The sequence below is a fragment of the Dermochelys coriacea genome, chromosome 2, assembly GCF_009764565.3.
Source record: "Dermochelys coriacea isolate rDerCor1 chromosome 2, rDerCor1.pri.v4, whole genome shotgun sequence".
Taxonomy (NCBI): domain Eukaryota; kingdom Metazoa; phylum Chordata; order Testudines; family Dermochelyidae; genus Dermochelys; species Dermochelys coriacea.
The window spans coordinates 125,247,152-125,274,788 of record NC_050069.1 but is presented as its reverse complement, the minus strand read 5'-3'; the positions used below and the strand labels follow the sequence as shown (position 1 = coordinate 125,274,788).

At 40.7% G+C, this 27,637-nt stretch overlaps 2 long non-coding RNA genes across 2 annotated transcripts; one reads left to right on the top strand and one right to left on the bottom strand.

The window, feature by feature from the left end:
* Positions 1 to 5,849: 5,849 nt before the first annotated feature.
* LOC122458795 lies at positions 5,850 to 16,966 on the top strand. Its single transcript, XR_006279069.1, has 4 exons — positions 5,850 to 6,150; positions 7,784 to 7,788; positions 12,398 to 12,409; positions 16,955 to 16,966. It is a non-coding gene; the product is annotated as an uncharacterized LOC122458795 (long non-coding RNA).
* Positions 11,315 to 26,325, bottom strand: LOC122458796. The gene is made up of 3 exons (XR_006279070.1): positions 25,995 to 26,325; positions 15,704 to 15,708; positions 11,315 to 11,328 (listed from the first exon to the last, which is right to left on the bottom strand). It is a non-coding gene; the product is annotated as an uncharacterized LOC122458796 (long non-coding RNA).
* Positions 26,326 to 27,637: the final 1,312 nt, after the last annotated feature.

Sequence of the window (27,637 nt, the reverse complement as noted above, 5' to 3'; positions counted from 1 at the left end):
CCCCCCCCCCCGCTGTTGGTGATGGCTCCTTACAGTGTGTATGATAAAACCCATTGTTTCGTGTTCTCTGTGTGTGTATATAAATCTCCCCACTGTATTTTCCACCAAATGCATCCGATGAAGTGAGCTGTAGCTCACGAAAGCTTATGCTCAAATAAATTTGTTAGTCTCTAAGGTGCCACAAGTACTCCTTTTCTTTTTGCGAATACAGACTAACACGGCTGCTACTCTGAAACCTGTTTCAAACTAGATTCTCCAGAGACCAGCAGATAGATAAAGGATTTTGAATAAATAGCTTGAGTTTAAACTGACTCAGGGCCAGCTTTTGATTCAGCTAACAGACAGGACCCTCTGTCCAAGGGGAGGACCGAACTGTTGTGTAAGGGGTGGAAGGGCTTACTAAGGGTCCATAAGACTGATGGCTGCCTTCTGGTAAGCTTTTAGCCTGCATATAGGAACTTTTATTGTTTAAATATATTTTCTCTGTAATGCTTTTACCTTAAGAATAAAAGTAAAGTGCTTGTTTAGAAGGAGCTGTGTGGTAATTTGTAACTGCAGGCAATAGACTGGTCATAGGCTTTGGCGAGAAAGCAAAGTGCAGAACCTAGCCTGTATTGGCAATCTGTCTTGCTGGTGATACACTGGGTAATCCAGGGAGCTGTGCAGCCTTAAAAACCCCAGGCAGGTAGAAGTGAGACATGGGTCTCTCCCTAAGGGAAGTGATGGCCGAGAGTTGCAAACCATTGGTGGACCATGAAGGAGAGGAAACAGGTGCAGTTGTACTGAGACTGTAACACCACCATTCCTAAATATTTATTTGAACCACATTTGCCAGTGATGGACAGCTCTGTTGGTTCCCTAACCAGAGTCGCTGCCCATACAGATTGCACATTTGCTGCTTAAACAACAACAAAAAGGTAAAAAATATCTATGGAGGAAAACAGAGTGCTTAATTTTTGATAGAGACTTAACATCTTCTACAGCAGCATGTCCATCTCTGATTTACCTGCAGGAGCTAAGTGACTTCCAAACCTCACTTTACTTGTGTTGTGCTGCATAGATACTATGTTCCTTCTCTTTCTAAGATGATATTTATATGATATGTTATAGATGATGATATCTCTAGCAGTCAGACCAAATGTTTTTAAAAGCCTCAGTGGAAAAGATACGGCCATTAAGTTTATCTGAAAAATAAAAAGAACCCTGCAGTTAGTTACAGAAGTAAAAATTACCCTGGCTGACAGTGTTTCCTGGCATTTGGTGGTTTTACTGTGCTGTTTGCAATGATGGAGAGGGAATGTGAAACCACAAAGCTGCTGGAAATTTAAAATAACTCCATAAATAGATAATATGAAATTACCAATGTTCTATCAAAAAACCATAGATACATTCAGGGGGCTCTAGCTAACATGTTACATTGATTCACCAAGAAAATACTTTATACAAATTGAAATGAATGATCCCCTATGCAAAATCCAGGATGCCTTTTTAACAGCTACCTGGCCCACTACTGCAACCCAGTGCAGTTTTCCAAGAAACTATAATGATGCAATAATACAGTTAAATTTTGGAATACATAGTAATACTTCCTCAACATTTGTGCACATATATGTAGCATAATACTTTCAAATGTTGGCTAGTAACACTTATAAATGTATTCCAAAATAAATACAATAGAGCTGATCATACTCCCATTTACTTCACTGGGGAGATTTGCCTTTGACTTCAATTGAAGCTCACTTAGGCCAGTATATGCAACGTGGCCATCCCTAAGTCAAGTCAACACAACCTTCAGACCTCACCATGCCTCAGGTATTCAACATACATCCATAATCTTACAGTGTAGCATTGAGAGGGGGTTTGAGAAAGAATGGTAATAGCATATTGCATGCAGATTATAGAAATTAGGGTTGGGCTCAAAGTAAAACTCAGTATGCAAACACCCTGAACTTTGAAGTGCAGATCCAGAGTCAAACAGTTACAATCCACAAAACCCTGAATTCTGAGAAAGTTAGGATAGACAATTGCAATATATCTTGGGAAGTAGGCCATATTGAACAAAAGTTAATTTCCTTGTGACTTTTCCAATGGGTAAGCCTTTAACAACACATGGTGGACTTGAAGTGGGGTATGATTGCTTTTATTTAGTACAGCTTTCAAAGATTTGGGGAACACTGATGTAATGTGACAAGAGAAAATTGAATTTGAAGTCTGGTCATCAGTCTACCATCATGACTTTCTCCTCCGGAAGAAGAAAAACAAGTATTTTTGAATCAGGGATTCAATAGCATATCCAGCTATAATAGCATTGGGTAAAGGGGGGCAGAAAAGATTTTCAGTGTCTTAAATATCCCTAGGGCTAGTTATTTCTTGCTTTCATGGTATAACTCTCTGTGACCAAATGTACCCCTGTATTCATACCCAAAACACTATTGTAGTAATCTTTTGTTCAGAATATGCATTGTGAGGTGTCATTTGAAAACTAATAACTCACTGGTCAATATTATCATGGTGAAATGTATATAGGAACATTATGGGTAAAGTTATTATATCCTCCTGTATGATGATAAAGGCATATGTTCACACTCATGTAGCTCTGAGTAGGTAGATCTGGTCAAGCAGGGCTGTCTTAAACAAAGGGATGTGTGTTTACCTCAGTTTGCATATAAGCGATAAACAGAGTTCTCAGACAGCAAGAGGGGGAAGAAAGAGACCCCTCCAAAAAATCTGCATTTCAGCATAGACTGGTGAAAAGAAACAGCATGAAGCCTCCTTCCTCCACCAGACACCATGTCTCACTGACTTTAACTAGGGGTCACAGTTATAAAAATGCTTTTCAAAGGGTGACTGAACTATAAAAGTGAGGGGCAAAAACACCCCAAGATATCTCTCCCTGTCCATCTCTCTTTTCACCTAAGAGGAAAGAAACAGCCATTGGACCTTGGGAGCAGACCCTGACCTGAAACTTGGTCAGCAATGCTACTGAAAACCTTTGGCAAGAATTTCACCCTGAAACAAGTTTAGTTTGTTTTAGTACGAGGAAATATTTTATCTTTATTTTTCTTGTAACCATTTCTGACTTTAATGCCTTAATACTTGTAAAGTTCTCTCTTTATAGTTAAATAAACTTGTCTTATTCTTTAATTAAAACTAATCCAGTGTTGTGAATTGCTTGGGTAACTCCATTTAAGGTAGCAGTCTGTTGCATCATGATCCCCTTAGAAGAGCAATGGACCCAATTTATGGACTGTCCAGGAAAGGGCTGGACAGAAGACACATTTTGGGGGGGGGAGAATTCCAGGACTGGGAGTGTGCTGGGATTACTCTGCAAGTAGTAACCAAGACTGGTGGAAGCCAGAGTGTGGCTGGTGTTTGCTAACAGGCAGCTAAAGTCAGAATTGCTGAATCAGAGCTGTGGCTATACACTGACACTCAGGATGTGAGCTGCATGTTATTTGGCTGTTTGTGAGGAGCCCAAGTTCAGAGCTACAGCAGCAAAGCATTGTGAGCACTCCAGGTTGCAGGGCAAACGGTGACACAGCCCCTCACTGGTCTGGATTGCATGCTGAAATGTCATACTCTCCCTTTTTTCCTCTCCTCAAGCCACACTCTGAGAGAATCAAAGCCTCATTGCTTTTTCCAGGAACAAATCTTTGATGTAAAATGTAGGATATGTCTATACTTGGAGTTAGGAGTGTGATTCCTGGCTCATGTAGACATACTCACACTAGCTCTTACCAAGCTAGCATGCTGAAAATAGTAGTGTAGTGTGGTAGCACAGGTTGGCTCTCCTCAGTACAATCCCACCTGGACCACATGGGTACATACTTGGGGTAGCTACCCTGTGCCACAGCTACTGCTGCCCATGATACTTCAGCTATACTTCTCTATTTAGCATGCTCGCTCAATGAGAGCTAGCACAAGTATGTCTATGGAAGCTGGAAATCACACCCCCCCTAGCTCCAGGTAGATTATCCAGACAGGAAGCAGATACACTGTCATGAGATTTAGGTGCTTGATTGCACACACTGGATAGTGAAAATAGAACATTCAGATACATTAGCCCCGTAAACAGCTCATAAACAATATACTAGCCGAAATGTATTCCCACCAAGTATCCATGGAGCAATATTTGAATAACAGATACATTCATACCAATTGCAGCCTTTCTGTGGACAATTGGCACTTAGGAGAGAGAGTTAAATTCAAAGAATAAATTGTCTGCAACAAATAATTCACCCCATTCTAGATACTACCTTCATATATTAATTTTACTCTTTATTCATTTTCTTTTTTGGTCACTGGTATTTCTATATAAGCTGTTCTCCCAGCCATAGGCTACTAGTGTGGACTGAAACTCAGCATCAATCTTCAATATAATGTATGAAGGAAAAAAATATACAAAAGCAAGCTAATAGCTACAGGCAGTTGAATGGACCCCAGGCAGTGTGCAGCAGATTCTTATGGTTCATGATCTAGGTGGTCTATTTCTCTTTCATATTCAGGCAGTTGTGCTGAATCATATAGATGAAACAAAGCATAGTGCAACCTCACACAATAATCTTTGACTCATTTTTAGCACACTTAACAATTATCTTACACCTCTTTTGTTCCACTTAAATCAATACAAGCCTAATCAGAACATCTCTCTCAAGAAATCAATTCAGGCTCAATGATACTTTAATAGCAATGACGGCAGCTTAGTGGGTATGATAATGTGCTAAATGGAGATGCTAATATTTATTTAGTGGAGTTAAGAATGTGTGTCTCGATCTCATTCTGGTTCTGTTGCTCCTCTGGTAACAGCTCTCCCAGTCACAGAAACACGAACTGACCATCTGTATCAGACTAGTGGTCCATCTGCTTCGGTATCCTGTGTCTGACAGTGGGCAGTGCCATATATTTCAGAGGAAGGTACAAGAAACCCAGCAGCAGACAAGTAGGGAATAACTTGCCAATGGGGAAGTTTCCTCTTAACTCTTGACAGTTAGTGGTTAGATTATGTCCTGCATATAGGTTTTTATATCTCCTTATATTTTTGTTATCCTGTCTAATGTAATAGTGGATTTTCTCATTATCCACAGTTGGGCTTATCTACATAGGAAAAAGCCCAGAGTAACTAGTGCAGAGTAGCTAATGTGTACTAGCTATTCTGCACTAACTCCCGATGTGGACGTCCTTACTGAGCACTAGGAATGCCTTTGTGCATTTTGCTTAATAAAGCACACTAAGCGAAAGTGCACAAAGGCACCCTTAATTTACAGTGAGGGTGACCACACAGGGAGTTAGTGCAAAGTAGCTAGGGAACTGTAGCTTATTTCACACTAACTTCCTGGTATGGAAAAGTCCTAAATGTGTGAACTTTTTAAAAATAATTTTACTAACTCTTGACCTCAGTGCTACCTTGTGGCAATGAGTTTCATAGGTTAACTACAGATTGTATTGGGGGGAAATAGTATTTCCCTTGATCATTTTAAAGTGTGTTGCGTTTCAGTTTTTATGTTCTCTCAGTTCCACTGGATGCCACATTCTTCTTTTATGAGGGAGGGTTTACCTGATGTAACTTCTCTGGACCATATTGCTTTACCATGTTCCCTCTTAGAGTATGTCTACATACAAAGTGCCAGCTGACTTGGGCTCATGGGGCTTGGGGTGAGGCTGTTTCATTGCTGCGTAGCCTTCTAGGGTCATATTGGAGCCTAAGCTCTGGGACCCTCTTACCCCACAGGGTCCTAGAGCCTAGGCTCCAATCTGAGTCTAGAAGTATACACTTGAATGAAAGAGCTAATTCAGTTTAAACTAAATGGAAGGATGACTAAAAATAGACCTACAACTAGGATCCTTGATTTCAAAAGGGCAAACTTAAAAAAATGCAGGGAATTAGTTAGGAAAGTGGACTGGACTGAAGAACTCAAGGATCTGAATGTGGAGGAGGCTTGGAATTACTTTAAGCCAAAGTTGCAAAATCTGTCTAAAGCCTGCATCTCAAGCAAGGGGGAAAATATTCATAGCGAAGGGTTGCAAACCAAGCAGGATGAGCAAACATCTCAAACAGGTTATTAAGAGAAAGCAGAAAGCCTACCAAGAATGGAAGAGGGGAAGGATCAGCAAGGAAAGCTACCTCTTAGAGGTCAGAAAGTATAGGGATAAGTTAGACCTTTTAAAGGAAATTAAAACCAACAGTAAAAGATTCTATAGCTGTATAAATAAAAGAAAAAGTGGGACTGCTAAGTACTGTGGGTGGGGTGAAGATTAAAGATAATCTAGGTATGTCCCAACTCCTAAACAAATACTTTGCCTCAGTTTTTAATGAGGCTAATGAAGAGTTTAGGGTAGTGGCAGAGTGGCTAATGGGAATGAAGCTCTGGAGGTAGAAATTACCACATCTGAGATAGAAGTCAAACTCAAACAGTTTAATGGGACTAAATCGGAGGGCCTGGACAATCTCCATCCAAGAATATCAAAGGAACGGGCACATGAAATTGCAAGTCCAACAGCAAGGAGTTTAATATAAACTCAGGGATCATACTCTATGACTGGAGAATTGCTAATATAATGCCTATTTTAAGAAATTGAAAAAGACAGATTTTGGAAACTATAGGCCTGTTAATTTTCCCTCAATTGAATGCAAGGTTTTGGAACAAATTTGGAAAGAGAAAGTAGTTAAGGACATAGAGGTAAACAATAATTGGAATAAAATACAACTACCTTACAAAAGATAGATCATGTCCAACCAACCTGATCTTCTTTGAGAAGATAACTGATTTTATAGACAAAGGAAATGCAGTAGCTCTAATCTACCTGGATTTCGGTAAGACCCAGTTCCACATGGAAAATTATTAGTTAATTTGGAGAAGAGAATTGAAAGGAACTGGTTAAACTGAAGACTACTACAATAGGTCATACTGAAAGGTAAGCTGTCAGCCTGAAGGGGGGAGTATTAGTGCAGTTCTTCAGGGATTGGTCTTGGGACCAATCTTATTTAACATATTTATTCATGGCCTTGGTAGAAAAAGTGGGAGTATGTTAATAAAATTTGCAGGTGACACAAGGCTATGAGATATTGACAAACCAGAAAAGAACCAAAGTATCATACAAGAAAATCTGGTCAGCCTTGAAGACTGGACTAATGTAAATGGGATGAAATTTAAGAATGCAAAGTCATGCATTTAGGGACTAACCACAAGAATTTTTGCTATAAGCTGGGGATATATCAGTTGGAAGAGACAGAGGAGAAAGATATGGGTGTGTTAGTTGATCACAGGATGACTATGAGCTGCTAATGTGATGTGGCCATGGAAAAAGCTAATGCAGTCCTAGGATGCATCAGGTGTGGTATTTCCAGTATAGATAGGAAAGTGTTAGTATCGTTATACAATGCACTGGTGAGCCCTCATCTGGAATACTGGATGCGGTTCTGGTCTCTCATGTTTAAGAAAGATGAATTTGAACTGGAACAGGTGCAGAGAAGAGCTACGAGGATAATCCAAGGAATGGAAAACCTACCTTATGAGAGGAGATTCAATGAGTGTGGCTTGTTTAGCCTAACCAAAAGAAGGTGGAGGGGAGATATGGCTGCTCTCTATAAATACATTAAATAGATAAATACCAAGGAGGGAGAGGAGTTAAGCGACAATGTGGACACAAGAAAAATGGATATAAAATGACCATCAATAAGGTTAGGCTTGAAATTAGGCAAAGGTTTCTAACCATTAGAAGGGTGAAGTTCTGGAACACCCTTCCAAGGGGAGCAGTGGGAGCAAGAAACCTAACTGGCTTCAAGACTGAGTTTGATAAGTTTATGGAGGGGATGGTCTGCTGAAACTGCCTACAATGGCATGTGGCCGATCTGCAACTGATAGCAGCAGATATCTCCCATGGCTTGTGATGGGACATGAGATGGGGAGGACTCTGAGTTACTACAGAGAATTCTTTCCCAGGTGTTCAGCTGGTGGGTCTTTCCCATATGCTCAGGGTCTAACTGATCACCATATTTGGGATTGGGAAGGAATTTTTGCCTGGGTCAGATTGGCCCCAGGGATTTTCCACCTTCCTCTGCAGCATGGGGTGCATAGGTCACTTGCAGGTTTAAACTAGTGTAAATGGTGGATTCTCTGTAACTTTACGTCTTTAAATCATGATTTGAGGACATCAGTAACTCAGCCAAAGGTTAGGGGTCTATAACAGGAGTGGGAGGGTCAAATTCTGTAGCCTGTAATGTTTAGGAGGTCACACTAGATGATCACGATGGTCCCTTCTGCACTTAAAGTCTGAGACCTGCAAGCCCATGTCATCTGACACAGGCTAGCTACAGGTTTTTCTTTGCTGTGTAGACATACCCATGTTGAGCTTATTTCTTAACTAAGCTATCTCAGTCTTTTACTCTCTCCTCATACATAAGTCGTTGCCACGCCTTTGTTATCCACTTCTGGATTTTCTCTATTTCTGAAACATTTTTTTCATATTGGATAACCAGAACTCTATTCAGGGTGAGGTGGACCATTCATTCATATGACATTCTTTTGTCTTGATTTCTATCTTATTCCTAATGCATATTAATATTTTGTTTTTATTTTTGATCATCAGTGTTCATTGAAAAAAGGTTTTTTTATTGACATATTTGCAGTAATGGCCAAGTCTTCTTCCAGAACAGTTCGTTTATTTAGAGCCCAGCAACGTGTATGAGCAGTTCAAATGATTCTTTGCAATGTTTGTTACTCTTTATTTCATCTCTTACCGTGCTGTCCACTTGCCTAGCTTTGTTAGATCCCTCTGGAGCACCTTACATCTCTCTCCAGTGTCAACTGTCCTAAATAGTTTTGTGCCATTTGCCATTCATTGTCAGATCATTCATAGATATTCTAAATACTGCCTATCCTGGTATGGAACCTTGGGCACCTGCTGGCAACCTTTTGACATGCTGAGAATTGACCATTTATTCTCTCTTTGTTTTCTGCTCCTCAGTCAGTTTCTAATCTATGACAGGACCTTAGTTCCTACCCCATAACTCCCACAATAGCAGTATGACATATGGAAAGGGTAATAATTGTTTCAGCACTTCCTGCTCCTGGCTAGTAGTTTGTTCCTTCTATATCAACTACATGTATTGAGATACCATGCTGGGCTTCTTACAGCGGCCCTTGTCACTGCCACTTATCAAACAGAAGATTTAGTCCCTCTCCCAGTGCAAGCAGTGCCTCTGAGCTCCATGTGTCTGTCTAGTGACATGATGGGCTGCACAGCACCCCAGAAAACAGCATGGCTATTAAAATGGTGATAATCAGTAACTCCTTTTAATGGGAAGAAAAGACCATCTACCAAGTCAATCTGAATTCTACTGTACAAGACAGGTTATCTTAAACTGCCTGATCACCTACAGCATTTGGACTCATACACTAAGGTGCCAATAACATAGGCAGAGAAATGGGGGTATTTCATAACTCTCAGCTCAGTTGTAGGAACTCAGTGTATCTCCCCTTTGGTTGGTACACTGGTATTGTAGGTAGCACTCAGCATGACAGAGCTGTTAGGAACAAGCTATAGAGAATGGCTGCACTAAATAGAGGAATCCTGAAACAAAGGTAAATATTAAAAATTAGAGGTATGTGGGGTAAAGTTTAAATCAGCTCTCACACTTCTAACAATTCTAAAACTTTGTATCTCATTATGTTCTAGGATTCACCAGCATATTTGGCTGATGGGTAGATTTTAGATTTATTCAGCCTGGCAAAAGTGAAAAACACTCAGTAGAGGGCAGAGTCTAGCTCTTGAACTGTAATTGTTTCATACTATATAGCTAATTAAAACATAGCATTCCTTGAATTGTAATGAGTACTTAGTACTTATAGCTACTCAGAAACTCTCAGAATCAACACTGTTTTACAGCTTAACACTTTTATGTATAATCAGTTTTGCTTTAAAATTCTTAGTCACTAGTGTAATGCTGCAATATTGAGGTTGTAGAAAAATCTTTAAGTCCAAACAGAGAACTCTTTGCATTGGAATTTAAAAAAACCAAAAAGGTGACATTTCTAAGCTTTTGTAATCTGTGTTTTTACAAAACCTAAATTGTGGACCTAAGTTGGCCTGACGTCTTTTTAAGGAACTTGCCCAAGGTCACACAGTGTCCATACAGAGTAAGCCAGAATTAGACCTCGGGAGCTATAGGTGTTCAGTCACTAGACCCAGCTGCCCCTTATGCTGCCATTGTAACTCTATGGCCAGATCAGACTGATATTTTTCTAGACAGGACTAATTTCTAAAAACATGTAAGAATCACCATCACACTGGAGAGTGAAATATCATTTTGCACCAACAGAGGGCAAGCCCTTTATTTTTAAGTTAAACAAAAAAATATTTCATACAAGTATTGCACATAAAATAAAGAAACAAGGCACTTAAACCTCCATAACTCTCACTTCCTTGTCTAATCTCACTACTTAAATATCACATAGGAAATCACTTTAGAATGTGAGCTTGTTGGGGGAGGATCATGCCTTCATTTATGTTTAGACAGCACCTATTGCAGTGTGGGCAGTACTGACAAAGATCTGAGGAATTTTGCCAAGATACACAAAAGGACATCCATTTTTGATGCCTGTGTCCCAAATTTAGGTATCACTATGATCCTCAAAAAGTGCTTCTCACCGGCTGCCTAACTTTGGAGATGTCTAAAATCCTTCAGTGCCTAAAGTTTCTCCATAAAAGTCCTATAAATGCCTAAATTTCTGCATATTCACAATGCCTCAGTGTAGGTCCCTGAGCGTCTATCTCATGCCTGAGCCCCAGTGCAATCTTCAAAACAGGTGCAGGTGGGTTTCCCCCCAACGACCTTGCCTGTGGGACCTGATCCTGTAGGTATTCTAAAAGCATGCCTAACTCCCCACACAATGGCTGGGGAGGGATGGGGGGAAGGATGAGGCCTCCCTTAACCTTTAGCCTAGTGGTTAGGGTACTCACGCAGGATATGGGACACCCCTGTTCAATATCCCCCTCTGCCTGATGAGGAGAAGGGATTTGGACTTAGGTTTCCCCCAGCCGCCTCAGGTGAGTGCTCTCTCCACTGGATCATAGAGTCATTCTCAAGCTCTCTGACCCAATGTCTATTAAATTATTTATCCACAGAAAAACAGGTTGAACTGGAGAGATTGAGACAGTCTCACATCAGACTATTGCAGAGTCCACTGACTAGGGCACCTGAAAGGTGGCATCTGTGTTCAGATCCCTTTACCATGTCAACCAGTGGGGCAAACTAAATTGCATTCTCCCACATCCTTGGTAAACTTCCTAATCGCTGGGCTCCATGTTACAAGGGAGTCTCCTCCTCCTCTGTTTTGTGTGGAGTTAGGTGTGCGCTGCCACCATTCTTGCAAATAATGGCTTAGGCGCCTGTCTCCAGGAGAGGGTTCCCTGCTGTGGATTGCAAGCAGAGATAGGCACCTCCCCTCCAGCCCAGTTTTCCATGCCTAAGACACACCCCTCTTCTCAACATTTCCTATTGGCTCCTTTCCTAGCATGCTGGCTTTTGTGGATCCCATTCTTAGGTGCCTATGGCAACTTCCACCTTCTCTATATGTATATATGTATATCTTCTTATTATATGGTCCATTCTATGCATCCGATGAAGTGGGCTGTAGCCCACAAAAGCTTATGCTCTAATAAATTTGTTTGTCCCTAAGGTGCCACAAGTACTCCTGTTCTTTTTGCGGATACAGACTAACACGGCTGCTACTCTGAACCTGGGGTTTGTGGTTTTCACTGAGTGGCTAGGAATCTAAAAGTAACCCTTACAATACAGAAGTCACACTATAGATTTGGGTCTGTCTGTTTCTTGTCTACAACATGTTTTCCAAGAAACTTTCCTCTCTGGGGCCTTTTAAAGTGCCAGTCCTTTTAAAACTCCCTTGCTGTCCAGAAATTACTGAGCCTAAGGTTGTAGCAGCTCCTGCTCTGATGTTGCATACATTTATAATCCTTCTTTATATATTTTTTTACAGTAAAGAGACTAATAGCAGCAGGAGAACTTCTTATCCTAATGTAATAACAATAATGGTTAGCATTGCTGTAGTGCCTTTCGTCGGAGGATATCAAAGCATGTTCCAAACACTAGCTAGTTAAAGCTACACCACTCTTGCAAGGTAAATACTTTTAATGTGGGAAGCACTGAGCTACTGTATTTCTTAGAGCTCGGATGAGTACTGTCAGAGTCCATGGGCTTTTGAGAGAAAGATGTAATTGTAGAGAGAAGATGTGAGGTTTAGAACCCATGGATTAGGACTGTTCAGACAAAGGGCTAGCTAGCTGGGACCATTTTTATCCATTTAGGCCATGCTCTTGTCAAATTTCCTCTCTGCCTAAACTCTGAATGACTAGCTTTTCAGTCTGAACATACAGGTAGGAACTGCTATAAGTAATGCCCTGGCAAGGGGGTAGGATTGACCTAATGTTGGGTCAACGTAAAGAAGTATGCCTTTGCTGGCCTGTGTTTATAGCAAATGCTTGGCAGCTGAAGTTACACTTGAGCTTTCCTTATAGCCCCCTGGTTTAAATGTTGATAGATTCCTTCTCACTTCCCTGAAAAAGTATTCTTTTTTGGCTTACATTTTCCATGCTTGGTGTCAGCCCAGAGGTATGCCTTATTATTTATTTAAAATGTTCAGCCAAATCCCTTTGGCTATTTGAATTATGAGAGGGTGAAAGTAATATACTTTACATAGATGCTTGTCTTTAAGCATATAAATAGTCCCTTTGGCTTCAGTGGGACAAATTACTTGTTTATTAAGCAAGCCCATAAAGATGCTTAAAGGATTATGGCCACAGTTCTTCCTATGATACTACCCGTGTGAATACACAGGCATTTTGTCTCAGTAGAGCTGAAACACTGAAAGATGCAGCAGCCACTCTTTAGCTGCTGTGGTCCTGGGGGGAGTGGAGGGGGGGAGGAATTATAGCTGTTTCATATTTTCCAAAGGAAATCCAAACACCTCCGTTACACTGGGATCCCTCAACTGCACGGTCTTTAGCACCGCATGCTGGCAACAAGCACCACAAAACTAACATCATCTCAGTTAAGGCAACCATGCAATTTATGTTATGTTAGTTGTTCAGTGATTATTATAGCCCAACTGCTCTAGCCACTTTAAAAATGATGCATGCTCCAACCAATGTTGTGTACTGACGCCAATGCCTCTTAAAGGGCCTGTGCATGTGAATTGCTACTGAGGCATGTAACCTTGTAAAAACAGCACTGCCATTAAATTCTTATTTTTAACTCATCAACACCTAGGTCATCTTTCAAAACTAATGTTTGTTGTATCTGTGGATGTTTTTTGGCTGGGCTTGCTAGGGAATTTTTAAAATAAAAACCCTCTCTGGCAGTTGCTTCCTCTGGTGATTACTGATTTTAAGGGTGAACTCTCATCCCTGATCCATGACCCCTATTGTTCATTTGGTTGAGTCTCCATACTAATTGGGAACCCTCCAGCAAGAGAGGGGTTACACAGAGTTCTAGCCTTGCTTGTCAAGAGCAAAGAAAAAGGCTTTAAGGAGCATTCGCACCTCATCGCTGCTTTCAGCTGGAGTTGTGCCAAACTACTCACCATTACTTTCAGCAGCAGAGAACACAGAGTAGCCATCAATCTTTGAAGAGCATGGCTATTCAGCTACCTTCAGAGGTTGGTGCCACGTTTTGAACATAATGGTGTCTTAAAGCTCTGGCCAAATTTCTCTCTCTCTCTCTCTCTTCCTTTTATTGCTGCTTCCCCCCACCCGCAATTACAGTCCTCAGCACCCTAACAGTGACAACAGGGGGAGAAAAAAACAACTACATGTTCAGCACAGTGCTTGTTTTTTCTGTTTGACTCTTGTATCCAAATGTCTTTTGCAAACATAGCATAGTTCATTCTTGCTGTATCTAAGATGTGGTTTATTCTGTGTGACTATTTAAATGCTGTTTCAGTCTTTGAAAACAAATGTTTAACTATGTTCAGTCCTAAACAACATACACCCAACTCAAAGTAGGAGGGAGGTGGTCACCACAAATGTCTCTAAAGCCAAGTAACAAGCTGTCCGTTGTTGACTCCCTTTGGTTTTTGAATATAAAAATAAAAGGAAATCATTACAAAAGTATGATCCAATAATCCTAGTGTGCTACTTCGTACAAAGCTATCCTCTTTCAGTGTTAGAGTCCTTTAAACCCTGTCATGTTAGACCTCTGCTGAGCAAGGTTCAACAGTACTGTATTTGAAACATGTGTGGCTAGGGTTACCAGATAGCAACTGTGAAAAAACAGGACGGGAGTGGGAGGTAATAGGCGCCTATTTAAGAAAAAGTCCCAAAAAACAGGACTGTCCCTTTAAAAACAGGACATCTGGTCACCCTACATGTGGCCACCTGGTGTCCTGCCTACATTACTGGTAGCAGTGGTGGGTCATTTTAGCAACTAAGTCCTAGAATAGCCACAGCCTATAAGGAAATCTATTTTAATGTTTGCTTTTCTTCTTCTGATTCTTCTCCAGCTTGCTATTGGGAGGCAGAGTCTTCTGCAAACACTCAGAAAGTAGATGTCCAAAAAGCCAAGTTGAGTTTGTGTTGTTTGCATTCAAGGTTTCTGCTTTCAATTAACTCTTAAACAATTTGATTATCACTTGGGTCTTTTACTGATAAATGGCATACATTCATTGGAATGTGCGAATTAATTCATTTGTATTCAGTGTTCTTAATAGAGAAAGATGGCTGAGTGAGTCCTATCTTAATCCAACCAGACATGTGTATCACGCATTGAATTACAGCTCTGTGGTCGGGAGGTAGGTTATCTATTGCTGCTGCTAAGCCCAGGGGAATATCCTCCTTTAAGAAAATTTTCCTGACTTCCATAAACAAAATAATATGCTTTGTTTCTAGACTTCTAGGAAGGATTTCACTTCTTTTCTCCTCTGCTAAACATTTGTTTCATCAAGCTAAGCTTTTGCTGTTATGTTCCTAATTAAGTTAACGAATGTGCGGCCTAATTTGGCAACAGAATATCCTATTGTACTACTGACTCTTCAATACTAAAAGTAGCATCCTATAATGATTCAGTTTTTCATGCTTTGAGTTTAGATCAAAAGCTAATGACACCTTTGAAGACATTTCTAAAGCATGCATTAAAAACATGAAAACAATAATAGTTTGCTTTGCTCTGCGATAGACTGCGTGCTGGAAACCAACACCTCTTATTTGCTTTACTTTAGTTTAATTTACTAAAACTTATGTATATAATTATATCTCCCTTTTGTCTGTCATTTATATTGGAATAGAAGGAATAGAAGCACAGAATGATCTTGCCCAGAGTACAATAAATAAAAATGGCATCTTGTTGAAAAAATTTCACAGATTTCTTAAAAACAAACTCTCTTCCCGTTTTAAGATTGATTGAAGGTTCTAAATGGATAAGTAATAGGCTTTCTTAAAAAAATAATTAGAATGCTATTGACATGTTTGGAAACTTGGAAATTCAGATTAGATATAACATTTGTAAATGAGGGAAAAACATACAGCAAATGTTAGGATTTCAGGAAGTACCAACCTTAACTCTGTCCTATTTCTTTTAATTATCACTCCATTACAAATCCTATCGATTGGCGCATAAATTACATTTTCTTATATGTTGTGTATATGAATCACAATAAGATGGTATCTTATTGTACAAAGATATAACCTACACCCAATCTGTATCAGTTACAAGGGAATGTAAAGCATGACTTTCTTTGTAGGGGCATATATATTTGTCTAAAAACGGTGATCTGTGATCTATTTGTCTAGGGTGAAGTTGCCCTGGCCGCTGGCTTCCCAATTAGGAGACTGCTTAGGGTTGAGTGGGCTTCCCAGCCCATAAACAGGTGGTGGATGGGTCTTGGGTGAGTCATGTGTGGGGGATAATGTGTAACTGTTGTCTCTGGCCCATACGCTGAGGATGGGGGAGGCCATCTCCATCCTTTGTCTATTAATATAAATGTATATAGCTTCGTAGCTGTGCCTGGCACTTTACATATAGAGAACAGAGTCTTTGTCTCAAGGAATTTACCAGTGGGGTCAACAAGTTGAGAGGTCAGTAGTGGAGAGTGTGTGGACTATAGTTGAAAGTTAGGTAGGTGGAGGTAATTGGACTAAATTGTCATATTTAAAGATGGTGTTAGAACTTTAAGGTTATTTGTAGGCTCATCCTTTATGATCCCTGACTTAAGGTAATGAGCTACTTTGCATAATGTGGGAGGAAAGGGGGTCAGATTGTACCGCACTTAAAAAGAAAGTTAGGAATATATAAACTATTCAGGACTAAGGTTCCCTCCTGTGGTGCTGAGAAGGAAGTCTTAGATCTTATAACAACTGCAGACTCTCCTCCTGTAGTTTCCTTGCTGAGGAGCTTATAAGTATCTTCAAAAGTGGTCTAATTATGGACAGCATTCTTCTCTCTGATCCATGTTACAGATCTCAGTTGCATATGCTGCATGAATTCCATTTGTGGAACTTTCATTTGTGTGCCTGGGCAGGCTCTCATGAACCCAGTCCTGAAATTCTACCACCATATTGGGAAAATGGGGATAACTTTCCTGTGTTTGGTGGAGTCACTCCATCTCAGGATTGGGCGTCCCAGACAGAGATGACTAATCTCAGAGGCTTTTAAAGTACTATGGTGAACTTATTTATTTATTAGCTCTTTATTGGACAAGACTGCACCAAATGAAAAGTAGTTTATATAAAATCCCAATTTACAGTGTAGGACACAAGTTCTTCACTCCCACATCAAATGATATTGGAACCCAGGCTGTATTATCAATATATTCAGGGGTGGTTGTTTTTTTCTGGATCAAAGTGGAAGTATTTTCAGAAGAGACATTTATTATAAATTTGTCAAGTGTCACTGCCTCCTTCTTTGGTTATAGTTAGGAGAAAGTGTTCTTGTTCAAATGGGAAGACCAAGGAAAATGGAGCAACACAGTCTCACTCCTCTTAGGTGAAGGCCTATGTACCCTTGAACACAGGGATGCCATTTAGGGAGGTTGAGGGAGGGCACCTGTCTCGTCCCCTCCCAGGTTTCATACCACCTTTGGGTGAAGTCTGCAGCAGGAGGGAAGATGCTGCCCCTCCCTCTCCCCCTTGCCCTTTTCTGCTCCACGGCCATCTGCAGCCACAGCACTGGCCCCGCACTCCCTATCATGGAGCTGTCCCTGGCCAAGCTGCTTGGGACTGGGAGCTTCCTGATCTGCTGCCCAGAGCTGAGCAGGGGCTGATGTCAGGAAATCCTCCTCCTTCCCTCCCAAGTATCCCAGTCTCCATTGAGCTAGGGTGTGGGGACAAGAAGCCTGTCTGTGCTAGTGCTTCTGCTTCAGAAATGGGAGTTGTGGCTGCTGCTATACTGAACAAGCCTTCAGGCTCCTGAGTACTCATCTTAAAGAGACAGTGCACTGACAGGTTTCAGAGTAGCAGCCGTGTTAGTCTGTATTCGCAAAAAGAAAAGGAGTACTTGTGGCACCTTAGAGACTAACAAATTTATTAGAGCATAAGCTTTCGTGAGCTATGCTCTAATAAATTTGTTAGTTTCTAAGGTGCCACAAGTACTCCTTTTCTTAGTGCACTGACACTAATTCAGGCACATACAGAGTTTCCCACACACATCATGCATACACTCTCTCTCTCACGCGCACACACACACTCACTTGTATTATTGTTGTTGTTACTACTTGGTACTTCCTGTCGAAATGTCCAATGCACATATGTTCTCTGTAATTTTATTCTTTCAAAATTTGTTTAGGATTACAGTGCTGTTATTTTAGGTTTTTGACTGTTGTATGCATTTCATAATTTTATTTCTCTCATGCTTAAATTTAATTCTTTGAGTAGTGAGTGCTAAAATGCCTAACCTGTCCTGGCTGGAGTGAGTATCATTATTACTTTTATTACCATATTGTGCTCCGTCATTCATTATTTAAAGTGGTACAATTAAATAAGAGTATCCTTTTAGAATTTGAATTTAGCTTTTACTCAGCTAAGCAGTGCCAGTGTAAAACAAATAGCTAAAAAAAAATAACTTTAGACATTATACAGATGAAGGTCACTTATTTTCAAGTTGTATTTTTAGTTATATCTATAAAATAACTTAAAATTAATTGAAAACATATGCAGTTCCAAGTCTGATACTAATAGCAATGATGAAGTCAAATGTTAGTGAGTCACGTATATCATTGTGATTGATAAACATAAATGCCAAAATAATTAGAAAAATAAATTCCTGTTCTTAATAAAAGAGAAAAAAAACATAATCATGTATGTTAAAATTAAATGTTTTTCGTGGAGTAAAAAACAATTGACTAAAATGGAGTAGATAATGGCAGTAACTCAGTGTATGTCTGTTAAATAAAATCTGCTTACTTTTTCTCTCTCTACTAGAGATAGTGTACAAAATATCAAACTTGTGTTTCTGATGTCTGTGTTAAGGCTCCAAAACTGATACTTCAAGGTTTGGGATTGGGAATATCGTGCTGAATTATCCCGATTGTTCTAAATTTACATATAAACTTAAAATATGGCTTTAGTTGGTGTTTGTCTATATTTTTTATGTAGGAATTAGAATTTAGAATTTTCAGATGCCTAAGTAGCCCCTGGGCTCATGGTAAAAATTGCTTCCCCCACCCCCAATAAAAATAGCACCTCTGCTGGAACACAGGGCTCTTGCAAGCTAATGGGCATGATATGTAGAAAGCCTCATGTGAGAATCTCATCACTACATAACTGGGCAATTCCACTGATGATAATGTGTTCCCAACTGTTGATTCTTATCATGGGTATTGTGATACTTGTGGGGGTGGGGGGCATGGGAGTGGAAGACTGGGTTCATAAAGCCCTAGCAGTTAGAATCAAGAAATTACATGAGAATGTGTTTTCAATTTTCTAAAAAAGTTTAAATCCTTCATGGTTTTGCAGAAAATCTTGCAAACCTAGCAAATGAACCCTAAGAAATCAGAAGGCAAGTATGAAAAGAATTCCACATTTATTATTTTGTTTAATCTCAGGATTTTAAATCCAATATCATGATTTTTTTTTTTTGGTGAGCCTGACTAATGATTTTTGAACACTTGCATTACATATGAATCAAGTGCAAAATAGTCAGTAAAGATCCACAGTGCCAATTAGAGATCTGTGTTGCAATGGCAGCGATGCTATTGTTAGAGGATGGAGGTGAGTAAACGTTATTAAAGGTAAGAGATGAATTTACCTGGCTTTAAATGAAACATCAAAAGCAAGCTGGAGAGAACTCCAGTTCTGCCTGATTCAAAGAAATTCCCTCATAGGTCGTTAGGTTACAAATGCAAGATTATAACAAAAATTTCATTGGCTGATCTTACCCCTATGGATATAATGAGGTTTGCTAGATACTGTTGAAAGCCTAGTAGTATTGTGCAAATTAACCTTTCGGGGCACTGCTGCACCTTGGTCCTTCCTATTCTCTGCCAGTGGCACATAATAGTCTAATCTCATATGGGATGTAATACTTTGGTCTATTTTTGTGTGTTGGATTCAGTGTACTTATGCTGGGTGGCGGTGGTGATAGATAGAGGCCAGCCTACATGATCTGGTGTTGTCTTCTGACCTTAAACTCCATGACTTTTTGATTCTTTTCATGGGTGTCACATGCACCCCCATGAAGGCTGGATAGAACAGTTCTGTTTCTGTCTTGTCCTTCTCTGGGAGAAAAAGAGACTTGGTATAAGCTCTTCATTAAAGTCAATGAGTTAGCCAGGTTTACAGATGCTTTACTTTGCTGGAGCACCCAAAGCAAGTAGAGCGCACTGGTGAATCTGGTCCATTACTTTTAAATGGCTTAACCTTCTCAATTCATTTTTAATGGTGAATAAAGCCTGGCTTGTCAGTTTCTACAGAGAGTTTCAGCTTTGTGGTATTTAATATAATGATTAATGAATATGAACATCAAAAGATTCTGTTTCTTATCCAAGCTTTGATCCTCTTTTGATTTCTAGGTGTAAACACAGTATGGCAGAAATAGTAGCTTTTCCCAGCTCCAGGCAGCCAGCAGGACCAGTGGCTTTCCCAACAGCTTTGTTTATTTAAAGCAAAATTGTGTTTAGAGATTAAATAAATGTCCTGAAATATGAAGAGAGATTTTAGATGCTTTTTCTCCACTGCGTAATTGTGTAATCATTGACATCAGTGCAAAATGATTGTAAATCATCTCCATTTTGATTTATTAGCATTTCACACTCTTTGTATGGGTATATATAACTACACACAGCCAGAGAAGTGGAATCAGGCACAGTGTACTATTACCTCTTTTTCAGCCTCTCTCACACAGCAAGAGGAATGTAAAGATTAACCTCTTGGTGAGAGGAACAGAAGTGTATGCTTTTTAATCAGCAACAATAATGATCAAAGATAAAGATTGTTCTACTATTGGTAATTTACTGATTATCATTAGAGCTGTTGAGTAATCGCAGTTAACTCATGCAATTAACATGAAAAAATTAATCACAATTAACTCAAAACATCATGATTAAAAAACATTAATTGTGATTAATTGCCCTGTTAAACAATAGAATATCAATTGAAATTTATTAAGTATTTTTGGATGGGGGGAGAATTGTACGTCTCTTGTTCTGTTTTACCTGCATTCTGCCATATATTTTATGTGATAGCAGTCTCAGTTGATGACCCAGCACATGCTCATTTTAAGAACACTTTCACTGCAAATTTGACAAAACTCAAAGAAGGTACCAATGTGAGATTTCTAAAGATAGCTACAGCACTCGACCCAAAGTTTAAGAATCTGAAGTGCCTTCCAAAATCTGAGAGGGACAAGGTGTGGAGCATGCTTTCAGAAGTCTTAAAAGAGCAACACTGTAAAGTGGAAACTACAGAATCCGAACCACCAAAAAAGAAAATCAACCTTCTGTTGGTGGCATCTAGCTCAGATGATTAAAATGAACATGCATCAGTCTGCACTGCTTTGGATTGTTATCAAACAGAACCTGTAATCAGCATGAACACGTGTCCTCTGGAATGGTGGTTGAAGCATCAAGAGACATATAAATCTGGTACATAAATATCTTGCGATGCTGGCTATGACAGTGCTATGTGAATGCCTGTTCTCACTTTCAGGTGCCACTGTAAACAAGAAGCAGGCAGCATTATCTCTGGTAAATGTAAACAGACTTGTTTGTCTGAGCAATTGGCTGAACAAGAAGTAAGACTAAGTGGACTTATGTTTTACGTTGTTTTATTTTTGAATATTTTTATCTGTGAATTGAAAAATACTATTTCTTTTGGTTTTTAGAGTGCAAATATTTGTAAAAAAGTAAATACAAAGTGAGTACTGCACACTTTGTATTGTGTGTTATAATTGAAATCAGTATATTTGAAAATGTAGAAAACATCCAAAATATTTAAATAAATGGTATTCTATTATTGTTTCACAGTACGATTAATAGCTTGACAGCTATATTGAGTACGTTTCAAATTATTGGATTTTAATTTCAGTAGAATTTTTGTTGGGGTATTTATTTGCAAGGGATTGTGCAGCAGGGACAACCATGGGAAGTGATTCACCCCAGGATGGTGTGGGGTGAACAAGAATGAGGAAGGATGATGGGCAGGAAATGGAAGAAGCTGAGGAAAACTACTCTTAATCTGATATTTATAGCTAGACATTGCCAAAGAAGATAGATGTGAAGTATAATTACAAAAGCCCATTTCTTGCAAATGTTGGGTGAAGAGGGCTATCAATTTCTAAAGACTTTTTAAAGAATGTAGTGGGGGTGAAAAACCTAACGGGCTTCAAAACTGAGCTTAATAAATTTATTGAGGGGATGGTCTGATGAGACTGCATGCAATGGCATGTAGCCAATCTGGAACTGCTAGCAGCAAATATCTCCAATGGCTGGTGATAGAACACTGTATGGGGAGGGCTCTGAGCTACTACAGAGAATTCTTTCCCAGGTCTCTGGCTGGTAGGTCTTGCCCACATACCCGGGGTCTAACTGATCACCATATTTTGGGCCAGGAAGTAATTTCCCCCGGGTCAGATTGGCAGAGACCATGGGTGGGTTTTTTGTTTTGTTTTGTTTTGTTTTGCCTTCCTCTGCAATATGTGGCATGGGTCACTTACAGGTTTAAACTAGTGTAAATGGTGGATTCTCTGTAACTTGAAATCTTTAAATCATGATTTGAGGATGTCAGTAGCTCAGCCAGAGATTATGGGTCTATTACAAGAGGGGATTGGCGAGGTTCTGTGACCTGCAATATGCAGGAGGTCAGGCTAGATGATCATGGTGGTACCTTCTGACCTTGAAGTCTAAGTCTATGAATGAATCCCATAATGATTTCTAGTATAACTTACTGCTCTCCAAAAATAATAAATCAGAATGATTTACTATTGATGTAACTCGATGATTAATGTTTACCGAGCCCCCTCATTCTGCATAAGGGGTGCCTCCTGCTCTGCAAGATCTCCCACCTAAACTCCAACGACCCCCACCCGCAGGGCCCAGTTCTCAGCTCCAGTGTGGCCCCTTTGCACTGTTCTGGTATCACAGAGGGAATTTAAAGGTGGCCTAACCAGCTGCCTAGCAATTCATTCTACCTTTGCCCCAATCTTCTCAGACCACCTCAGCTGGTCCAACGAATCTGGCCCTAAATCCAACTAGAAGCATAGATCCAAAGAGAGGCCTAAGTCTAAATGGAATTTATGTCCTCTTTTCATTTCCTTTATTGGAATAGTTTCAGTTTAAAACTTAGGCCCCAGTCCAGCAAGCAACTTCATGCAGAAGGACTGGCAGGATTTGGGTCCATGATGATTTTAAGAAGAACTTGGTGGATGTTAGTGGCAGTAACACGTGAGCTATGGGGAGAAAAGAGGCTTGGAAGCTGTTTAAACTCATGGCCCCTATTATGATCTCATGTATCTGTTTAAATATAACATGTGGCTGGAAAGTTGCTTACATTTTTGACCTGTCTTCCACTCTTTTCATCTGTGATAGATGCAGCTACATAAAGATACATTGGATTGGATTCAGATCAAGGTGCTTTCTACTGCTGACTTTAAATAAGATCATGAGATGACTCTGACTGTATATCTGATAAATGATTAAATTATTTATATTTAAATAAGTTATTTTGATGTGCACACATGCAGCAGAAATAAGGAGAAAATGGAAATAATCTCACTCAGGATACTGTTGGGACAAGTAGAATAATATCAAGGATAGTGTCAAAGATCAGTTGCTGATGTTCTACAAAAATAAATTTACAAGGTAACTGTGAAACTGTAATTTGATGCACCATAACATTGTGTAGGATTCCTTACTGCTTATTGTATCAACAGATTTTACAGTGATTCCGTTAGTTATTTAAAATGCCCACATTAAACTCTGCAATCTATTGGCTATATTTTGGTTAATTTACAGTATCTTATATTGATATGAATAGTGAATCTGTTGGTTTAATGTGTCCAAAATCAATAAAGGCTATTAGTCTTTCTGCATTTATATTATTAGAAGTAATGTCTTATTGACAGCTCATTACATTAGACTTCCTATGTAGATATGTTTTCTGGTGTATTTTCATAATCTTTTCCCTCATCCTCCGTATAATGTGCATTAATCGGTTCTGATTTAGCATCGAGTGCATGTAAGAGTGTCTTCTCTGAAATATGTCTCTCAAAAGGATACTCCTTCTCATATAGTTGCAAAGACATATATTGCAATTTGCTCTACCATAAATTACCCAGATTATGTAAAAAGAAAAGGAGTACTTGTGGCACCTTAGAGACTAACCAATTTATTAGAGCATAAGCTTTCGTGAGCTACAGCTTACGTCATCGAGTGTAGCTCATGAAAGCTTATGCTCTTATAAATTTGTTAGTCTCTAAGGTGCCAAAAGTACTTCTATTCTTTTTACGGATACAGACTAACACGGCTGCTACTCTGTACCCAGATTATGTTAGTCCCAGGTAAAGCTGACAAGCATCAGTCTCCAACTGTAATAGTGAAGGACAAACCTCAAAGATTCAGTTTGGTTACGTTGGGTTCCCAGAGATAGGGTGCTTACCTGAAATATTCAAACTTTTGGTCTAACAACTGGTTCAAAAACAAAAAAAACTTTTCAAGATTGTTTTTGAGTATTCAAAATGGATACAGCTTTATTTTTGTTTTTTAAAAACTGAATTTTTTTGGTTATTATTTTTCCAATTTGTTTTATCAATCAATGTCAAAACAGTTATCGCATTTTTTTCATTCACTGAAAAAAATCTTGTTTTTTGATAAACAGAAAACTTAGAAATCAACTTTTTTAATGAAAACTTCCAGTTTTGAAAAACAATTCAGGAATGCTGGGAAACTATTCAGAGGTAATAGGTAACTTGTATTAGCTAAGGGAATTTAGCTTATATAGAAGTGTAAAGCCTGAGATTACGTCTTTGTTTTGTTTTCTGTGTAAATTGTATATGTTTGCTTCTTTGTACTATTTCATCTTAAAGAATCTAGGATTTTTCTATTAAATACACTATTTATTTTTACCTCAAGCAGGTCTCTCTGCAAGCTGTATGGAGTGTGTGAGACAAAGTGAACTGATAGTGGCAGGAAGATTTCATGCCTTCGGAGTTGATGAACCAGGGGGAAAGTCTAATTGTCTAGTCATTAAAACTCAGGAAGATGGATTTGAGGTGACTCTGGATTGGAAGGCAGTGTTGAGGTCACCTTGCAAGAAGCAACTAGGCTGGTGGAAGCCAGGGTGGGACCTTATGCTTGTAGGTTGAACTACTGGTGTCAGAATGCTGAACTATAGCAGCATAGCACTGACACCCCAAGTTACAAGGCGGGTAGTGGCAAAACCCCCTATTGGTGTGGGTGATCCCCAAAATGTTACAGGAGGCAAAGATTACTGGCAAAGTACTCTGTTTATTAGGGCTACATTGCATCCTAAACTTACAGTCAAAGTGCATCAGTCACAGGTAACAGGTTCTTTACTCAGGTGGCTATTTAGGGAATTTTACTGAGTTGAACTGCTGGTGCACACAAATAGAAACATGAGGAGTTTACTTAAAAATCCAAATCCATCTACTCATAAGCATAATTATACAAAACCAGATACATATAACAAAACACACCCTGGAATGTGCATGCTCACAGCCTTAGGCTGGTAGAAGAAAAAAGCAATCCCCCACCTCAATGTTGACATACTTCACGAATGTATGGAGACTGACAGAACAACAAAGGTAGTAGAAAAAGCAGAGATCACCACAACAGATCTTGTTCATACTCAGACTTCTGCCATTTTGTCCTTCCTTGTGTCCCAGCTAGGGGTTAGTCTGACCATCTTTTCATACCATTTTCCTTGCATTGCCCATGCATCCAGGACCATATTTGATTTAAGTCTCAGCCTCCTGCCCATGTGTATCATTCCAAAGAACCATAATTAAGGTTGATTGCTCACAAAAGTTATTTGCGTCATACATTTCCCAATGATTTAGATACATAAATGCGTTTTTTCCATCGTTACATATTGTCACGGAGTGTGGGGGAGTCCGGGGCCTGCCCCCCTCTTCCTGGCATTCACTGTGACTCTCAGCCAGCCAGTAAAATGAAAGGTTTATTGGACAATAGGAACACAGTCTAAAACAGAGCTTGTAGGTACAACCAGGATCCCTCAGTCAAGTCCTTCTGGGGGGCAGGGAGCTTAGACACCAGCCCTGGGGTTCTCTGCGTTCCACCACCCAGCACCAAACTGAGACCAAAAACCCCCCCAGCAGGGTCTCTCCTTCAGCCTTTGTCCAGTTTTCCAGGCAGAGGTGTCACTTTCCCCTCTCCCTCCTGGCTCAGGTTACAGGCTGTCAGATCTCCCATCCCCAGTGAAACTCCCCTGCCACATCCCCAGGTCAACACTCCCCCTTCCCGGCTGCGTCACATCTCTTCCCCCTTCGAGTCCGAACTGAGCGGGGTTACTCTGACCAGTGACCCGGGGAAGTTCAGGACCCCCTCTCCAGGACAACACATCTGCTATCATGTTGGCACTTTCCTTCACGTGGATCACGTCCATGTCATAATCCTGCAGGAGCAGGCTTCACCTCAGGAGTTTGGCATTGGCTCCTTTCATCTGGTGCAGCCAGGTCAGGGGAGAGTGTCGGTGTACAGGGTGAAGTGTTGCCCGAAGAGATAGGGCTCTAGTTTCTTGAGGGCTCACACCATGGCCAGGCATTCCTTCTCGATGGCCACATAGTGTTGCTCCCGGGGTAGCAACTTCTTGTTCAGGTACATGATGGGGTGTCTCTCCCCCTTTTCATCCTCCTGCATTAACACCACCCCCAGTCCCGTGTCTGAGGTGTCGGTGAACACCATAAAGGGCTTGTCAAAGTCTGTGTTTGCCAGAACTGGGCTCCTGACCAGAGCCTCCTTCAGCGCCCGGAAAGCCTCCTGGCACTGCTCGGTCCAGACCATCTTGTCTGGCTTCCCCTTCTTGCATAGCTCAGTGATGGGGGTGGCTATGGCGCTAAAGTGGGGCACAAACCTTCGATAGTATCCTGCCAACCCAATAAAGCTTGGACCTGCTTTTTGGCATGGGGATCAGGCCAGTCTCTGATCACCTCCACCTTGGCTGGTTCCGGCTTTAGGTGGCCGCTCCCCACCCAATGGGCCAGGTAAGATACTTCAGTCATCCCCACCTTGCATTTCTCAGCTTTTATGGTCAGCCCAGCCTCCTGGAGTCAGTCCAGCACTTGTCTAACCCGGGACACATGGTCCTCCCAGGTCTGGCTAAAGACACAGATGTCATCAATATACGCCACGGCAAAACTCTCCATCCCCATCAGTAGCTGATCCACCAGGCGCTGGAAGGTGGCCGGCGCTCCCTTGAGGCCAAAAGGCAGGGTCAGGAACTAATAGAGCCGCAGACGGGTGATAAAGGCCGATTTCAGCCGGGCATCTGCATCCAGCGGCACTTGCCAGTAGCCCTTGGTAAGGTCCATGGTGGTAAGGTATCGAGCTCCTCCCAATTGGTCTAGGAGGTCATCAGGCCTGGGCATGGGGTAGGTATCATATACAGTGATGGCACTGAGCTTCCGTAGTCCACACAGAACCAGATTGACCCGTCCTTTTTGGGAACCAGCACCAGCGGCGAGGCCCAAGGGCTGGCAGATGGCTGGATCACCCCCAAAGCCAGCATGTCCCTGACCTCTCTTTCCAGGTCCTAAGCAGTTTTCCCTGTGACTCGAAAGGGGGATCATCTTATCGGCGGGTGCGATCCTTTCTGCACATGGTGGACAGTCAGATTAGTGTGTCCAGGCTGGTTGGAAAACAGCTGTCGGTATGGATGCAGCACCCCCCTGATCTCTGCTTGCTGGGCAGGGGTTAGCTGATCCGAGAGGGGAATTGTTTCCAGGGGTGAACCAGCTCTGGTCCCAGGGAATAAATCTACTAAAGGGTCATCTCCCTGCTCCTCCCAATGTCCACACATGGCCAACACCACATTCCCCCAGCATAATATGGCTTCATCATATTCACATGGTACACCTGGCAGTGGTGTGCCCAGTTAGACAGCTCCACCACATAGTTTACCTCATTTAGCTTGACAACCTTGAAAGGGCCCTCCCAGGCAT